The following is a 7133-nucleotide window of genomic DNA, read 5'->3' on the forward strand; positions in this document are numbered from 1 at the left end:
TGTTTTTGGCTGGTGATTAGGTCAAGTGGACAGAGCCCTCGTGACTGGCCTAAGAGGGACCCCTCATGCTTCCACTGTCATGTGAAGTTAGAGAAAGAAGATGGTTCTTTATGAGGAGTTGTCCCTCACCAGACACAGGAATGGTCAATGCATTGACCTTACACTTTCCAATCTTCAGAACTGTTAGAAATAAATTTCTATTATTTTTAGGGTATCCAGTCTATGGTATCTTGTTACAGCAGTCCAAATGGACCAAGACAGTATATACCAATATGATAAGATTTAGACTCACTATATGTGAAATGGTATTTTGCCAGGCCCATACAATTACTATACAGTATAAAATCAAATATTCAAAATTATATATTTAAATTTATTCGAAAGGCAGAAAAAGAGATAACGAGAGAGCAGGAGTGCATACTTGCATTCTCTAGTTCACTTCCCAAATGCCCAAAATGGCTGAGAGTGGGTGGGGCCCAAGCCAGCAGCCTGGAACTCATTCCAGGTCTCCCACATGGGCAGCAGGAACCCAATTATTTGAGCTGTCAATGATGCCTTCCAAGGGCCTGCGTTAGAAGCAAGCTGGAGTCAGGAGCTGGAGCCAAATATTGAGTCCAGGTACTCCAAAATGGGACATAGGCATCTTTTGTTTTTAAAGATTTATTTATTTATTTATTTGAAAGTCAGAGTTACACAGAGAGAGAAGAAGAGGCAGAGAGAGAGAGAGAGAAAGAGAGAGAGAGATCTTCCATCCATTGGTTCACTCACCAGTTGGCCGCTAGGGACAGAGCTGCACTGATCCAAAACCAGGAACCAGGAGCTGGAGCCAGGAGCTTCCTCTGGGGCCCCTACGTGGGCGCAGGGGCCCAAGGACCTGGGCCATCTTGTTCTGCTTTCCCAGACCATAGCAGAGAACTGGGCTGGAAGTGGAGCAGCCGGGACTCGAACCGGTGCCCACATGGGATGCTGGCTCTGCAGGGATGGCTTTTCCCGTTATGCCACAGTGCCGGCCCCACAGTGCCAGCCCCACAGTGCCTCAATGCTAGGCTAAATGCCTATCCCAATTATTTCTTTTTAAAAATTTATTTATTTATTTATTTGAAAGTCAGAGTGAGAGAGAGAGAGAGAGAGATCTTCCATCCGCTGATTCATTTCTCAAATGACCACAATGGCTGGGGCTGAACCAGGCCTAAGCAGGGAGCCTGAAATTCCATCCAGGTTTCCCACATAGGTGACAGGGGCCAAGTGCTTGAGTCATCCTCTCTCAGATGCATTAGCAGGGAGATGAATGGGGAAAGGAGCAGTTGGGACTGGAATGGGTACTCATGGGATGCTGACGTACCAGGCGGTGGCTTAACCCACTGTGCCAGAACACCTGCCTCTACTATTTAAGTTGTGAAGTATCAAAGTCAACCATGAAGAAGTAAATACAATAGGCTGAATATTTGTATTCCATCTCCTACCCAATTCATATGTTGAAACTTAATCCCTAATGTGATAGTGTTTGGAGTTGGGGCTTTGGGCCATGAGGGTGGAGATCTGATGAATAGGAGATCAAAGGGTCTCCTTGCCCTTCTACCAGTGAGGTTATGGCAAACCCTCTCCACACTGAATCTGCCTGCACCTTAATCCTAGGCTTCCCAGCCTTCAGAACTTTGGGAAATATATTCCTGTTTGTATGTCATCCAGTCCACGGTATTTTGTAATAGCTCAAATGTTGACCTGTGCCGAGTTCCCTTTTGTTTTGCATTCATCCCTTCAACACCACAGAGATGAGTGTCTTTTAAGGGCAGGAAGGGAAACAAAGAGGAGCTGTTGATATTTAATTTTGATTTTGCTAGCACTGTATCATAAATCACAAACTTGAGTCAAGGATACCCCTTTAATTACCTGACAAGTTAATCAGTTCAGACCCCACTATTAAAATTTTCTGTTCTCCTTGACCCAGGAGAAAGTTCTAGTGATGAATATAGGATTAACAGAGGAAATGCTTCATTTTTCAAAGATTTGCAAACATGCTATGTGCTGTAAAAGTAACACAAATAAAAATACCCAAAAATTATTTTTTAAAAATAGAATTTTAGACACACATGCCAAATTACCACAAATCATGCTATACATTAAGATACACAAGAACTATTTGAGAAGATTCTGCAAGGATTTAAAGTAGGAAATGTGGCTGTAGGTTACAGCTGTTTGCTGTACTTTCTTAAAATACATAAAAGTTCCCAAGAGCGTGAGTTTTTTTGTTTCAACTTTCTTTATAAAATTTGAGACACATGGAGTGGAGGGGGGAGACAGAGACAAACAAGGATAAGGAGAGAGAGAGAGGGAGAGAGAGAGAGAAACATCAGCTTATTCACTCCCCAGATGTCTGCAATGGCTGGGGCTAGGTTGCATTGAAGCCAGGAGCCAGGAATTCTATCGTGGTCTCCCACATGGGTGGCAGGAACCCAACTTCTTGAGCCACCATTGCTGTGTCATAGGATCTGCATTACAATGAAGCTGGAGTCAGGAGCCAAGCCAGGAATTGAACCCAGACACTCCTCTGTGGGGCATAGACATTTGACTGCTAGGTTAAATATCCATCCCAGTACATGAATTTTATTTATTTATTTATTTATTTTTATTTGGAAAGGCAGAGTTAGAGAGGAAGAGGCAGAGAGAGAGAGAGAAAGAGAGAGTGAAAGAGAAATGTCTTCCATCTGCTGGTTCACTCCCCGGATGGCCACAATGGCCAGAGCTGCTTGGATCTGAAGCCTGGTCTCACTTGGGTGCAGGGGCCCAAGGATTTGGGTCATCTTCAACTGCTTTCCCAGACCATAGCAGAGAGCTGGACCGGAAGTGGAGCATCTGGGATTCGAACTGGTGCCCATATGGGATGCCAGCACTGCAGGTGGCAGCTTTACCCACTAGGCCAGAGCACCAGCCCCAAGGACATGAGTTTTAAACAGACAGACTATTCTATTCTTGAACTCTGGTGGTTTCAGTCTTCAGATGAGTAGAGCTAACTGTCCATCTGTTCACTACCTTGTATTAAACATTTAAGGCCAATCATGCAAAAAGAGAAAATGAAGAACTCATGTAACTGAAAGTCCAGGTTTGACTTCAGAAGTAACTGGGTACAGATACTCAAATCTATCTATCTTGGCCTTTGGCTTCTATTTTCATCTGCAGTGTTTATATTTGAAGGCAGATTCTCCTTAAGTAGTGCCAAGATTAGCCACCAGGGGGCCCAGTCTTAAATATGTAAGCTTAGCATTCCTCATTGAAAAAAAGTTCTCTCTCTCGCTCTCAAGTCTCAGTAAGTTTAACGTTTATGGCATAAGTCGGTTTGGGTAGTTGTGTGCTCACCCTTAAAGCATTCACTAAGGCTAGGAGCATGCTGCACTCTCAAAAGCCAGGCCATGAAGTGAGGTTAACCCCATCCAAACCACATGGGCTGAATATAAAGGAGGTTTCTCAAGGGCAAACTGCAGAATGCTAATACCAGAAGAAACTGATTCTGCATGTGCAAAACACTGATGAACCATAGCCAATGCGGTAGAAACACACGCACAAGAATGAGAAACAACAAACTGTAAATAGATTAAAGATTTTCTAAGCAGGGACTTGCTTAGATGGATTTGATAATTTGAACAAGAGAAATGAGTCAAACAGACTGTACTGGAGGTGGTCTTTTTGGCCTAGTGGTTATGACATTTGCACCCCAGATCAGAATGCTTGGATTGAGTCTGGCTACTGCTCCGGATTCCAGCTTCCTGTTAACATGGACTCTGGGAGGCAACAGGGGATTGTTCAAATGGTTAATTCTCTGCCATCCACTCCAGAGACCTGAATAGAACTTCCAGCTCCTGACTTCAGCCTTGGCCCAGCCCTGGACATGGCAGGCATTTGTGGGAATGAACCAGTGAATTAGAGTGTGTACAATGCCTCCCCTCCAACTCCTTTGTCTTTATGCCTCTCAAAAAAGAAAAAAAAAAAGATTGTAATATATATTTTACTCACCTAAGATCGGATACAGCCAAAAAATAAAAAATAATACAGACCTTCAAGTGAAGGTTGATAAAAGACAACGAATTTGATATCGAAACTAGGTTATTGGACAAATCAAGGTTCTCTGGAGAAACAGAATTGTATGTGTGTGGTTTGTGGGGCTGGCAAGTCTGAGATCTGTAGAGGACTCAGGGAGAGTTGATACCGCAGCTCCAGTCTGAAGGCAGAATGTCTTCTTTCTTGGGGAACTTTTTTTTTTTAATTCTTTGACAGGCAGAGTGGATAGTGAGAGAGAGACAGAGAGAAAGGTCTTCCTTTGCCATTGGTTCACCCTCCAATGGTGCGCTGCGGCCCACGCACCGCGCTGATCCGATGGCAGGAGCTAGGTGCTTCTCCTGGTCTCCCATGGGGTGCAGGGCCCAAGGACTTGGGCCATCCTCCACTGCACCCCCTGGCCACAGCAGAGAGCTGGCCTGGAAGAGGGGCAACCGGGACAGAATCCGGCGCCCCGACCGGGAGTAGAACCCGGTGTGCCGGCGCCGCAGGCAGAGGATTAGCCTAGTGAGTCGCAGCGCCGGCCGGGGAACTTTTTCTTTAAAAGTCTTCAACTATTATGACAAGGCCCATTCAATATATGAGGGCAATCTCCTTGAAGTTTACCGACTTAAGTATTAGCCATATCTAAAAAATACTTCATAGTAACATCTAGAATATTTAATCAAAAACTCTGTGCCATGGCCTAACCATGTTGACACATAAAATTAACCATCACAGATACCAACTTAAATTCTGAGTCATCCCCACTCTAAGGCAGAGAGGAGTTAGCATCCTAATGTTCACGTCAAATCTGAAACCAACTGAATCTAATGCCTGGGTTTGAGTCTTAGGTTAACAGTTTTTGGTGTTCCACATGTGATTTCAAGGTTGAGAACCGCTAGCACTGATCAGTGGTTCTTGGTGAGGTTCTAGCTCACCTGCTAGAAATCAAAGTGGTCTATTAAACCAGAAACCCAAAGAATGGGGCCCAGCAGTCTGTGGTTTAGCACTGCTACCAGGTGATCCCAACGCATGCTCAAGTTTGAGAACCACTGGTTCAGAGTTATCCAAGGATATAATACTAACATATGCAGGAGCCTAATACCAGACCTCCAGGTCCTTTTGTTTTAACTAGAAGAGCAAGTGTGCTAGCAAAATTCTTTGGGTGAAAGAACTCATTAAGGTAAATCTAAGTGTGCTTGCTGCAGGGACATATATGAAAATGGGGGATTTTAACTTAATGGTCACTTGTATCTTAACCTGATCATAGCTCTAGTAACTCAACATGTTTTTAAGTGTTTAGGTATAGTGCACTAGCATTATAATACAAAACCTTGGCTATTTCCCTTATATAAAATGCAGCCTTTTTTTTTTTTCTCATTTATTGTCTGTACAAATTCCTGACAGAAACTTGAATGGCTCAAATCATAATTTCATCATCTGAACAGTGTTTCTATAACACCTGATCAACTTCTAAGCTTCTGGCCAAATTCTGTTGGAGCAAATGAAAATCAAAATGCAGTATTATTAACTGTTTCCAAGAGTCATTTCCCTTAAAAGGTTTGAGGAGTCTCCTAATATTTGTGGGTATATCATCCAGTGTGAAGCTTGGTCTGTTAGGGAGGTTTAGTTGTTCTTGGACCCTTAAACCTATGTCTAGTTCTTTAACACAAGAAGACAACAGGCATAAAACAAGCAATTGTTCAATTATACCTTTGGGAAATGAACTGGAAACTTACTGAAAAGGAAATGTTTTTTCTTTCAACAATTTATATAGCAAAGTCTTATCATCCAATTTAGAAATTCAATGAGCCAAATTATTTGGGAGGAAATAAACTTATTTGCATGCACCAAATTGTAAGTTCTGTATTTTACATAAAAATTATCTTTGCATAGTCTGTCACTTGACCCTAAATGGGTAGAAACTTGGTGGCTTTAAAAAAAAATTCTTACTTACCAAAAAGGAAATAGGAAAAACACAAAGCATAAAGCTCAGGTGATACTCTTCTCCAGATCACTTCAGATTGGCACTCTCAGCTACCTTTTATTAACTGAACTAACCTCACTAGACTAAACTGAAATAAAAGAGGAAAAGTCAAGTCAGTGTCACAATAAATAGCCACTGGGAAGGGCATATAACTATTATTTATAGAACCTTATGATTCCAGAATTTATTGCACATTCATGAATCATTTTAGCTTTCCTAATGGTAAAATTATACTTCACCCAGAACTTTGTAAAGTCCATTCACAAAGCAGCAGTATTACTACACTTTATCTTATACCACCAAATTACTGATTTAATTTTCAAAGTAACTCCAGTATTGCCTCAACATTCAATAAAAAAATTTGGATTCATCAATTTCTTCAATGTAACTTGTTGGTGACAATTACAAGTTTATTAGAAGTTGGAAGGTGTGTTTATTTGTTTGCAAATGCTTTAGTTTCAGTAAGCCCATTAATTTCCAAACTATAGTCTAGGTAGACTAGGACAGCTCTTAAATAAAAGTAAAATGTTTGCTTGTAGTGACATGAAGCTTCTACTCATTGCTTGTTTAACAAAGAAATCACTCTCTTAGTTTGGGGGAGGAAGGAATCAATACATTTTATTCATGTCATTGTGTAGGGCTTCAATAAAGTCTTTTCACATTTAAAGTACTTTCAAACTTTTTTTTTTTCATTTAATAAGGCTGTATTATTATCTGTTTATAATCTGCTTTACTCTTGTTTTTGGGAATTAATCTTGTCAGTCAGTCCTCAAAGCAATGCCATTATGAATAATCTAGTTACAGCATACTATTACACTTTCAAACTAGGTGTCAATAGTGTTTTGGTTTTCAAGAATACTAACATCATTTCTTCAAGTAACTCAACTTGGAAATAAATGAAAACCAACCCAGAATTTCCCATGTATATTTATGTATCCCCATTCATATTCTTAAAAAAAGAAAAAAGCCAACACAGTTGGCTTCTATTGAGAAATACCTAAGAGTGTGACAAAGAGAAATCATTTTATTTCAGTATTGTTTTTTAATTCCAACTTTGGCAGGGTATTATGTAATTACCCGTTCAGAGTTTAATTCAGAAGTGAAGAGATTAGGA

The sequence above is a fragment of the Oryctolagus cuniculus genome, chromosome 1, assembly GCF_051225735.1.
Source record: "Oryctolagus cuniculus isolate XC-2025 breed Fujian yellow rabbit chromosome 1, ASM5122573v1, whole genome shotgun sequence".
Lineage (NCBI taxonomy): Eukaryota > Metazoa > Chordata > Mammalia > Lagomorpha > Leporidae > Oryctolagus > Oryctolagus cuniculus.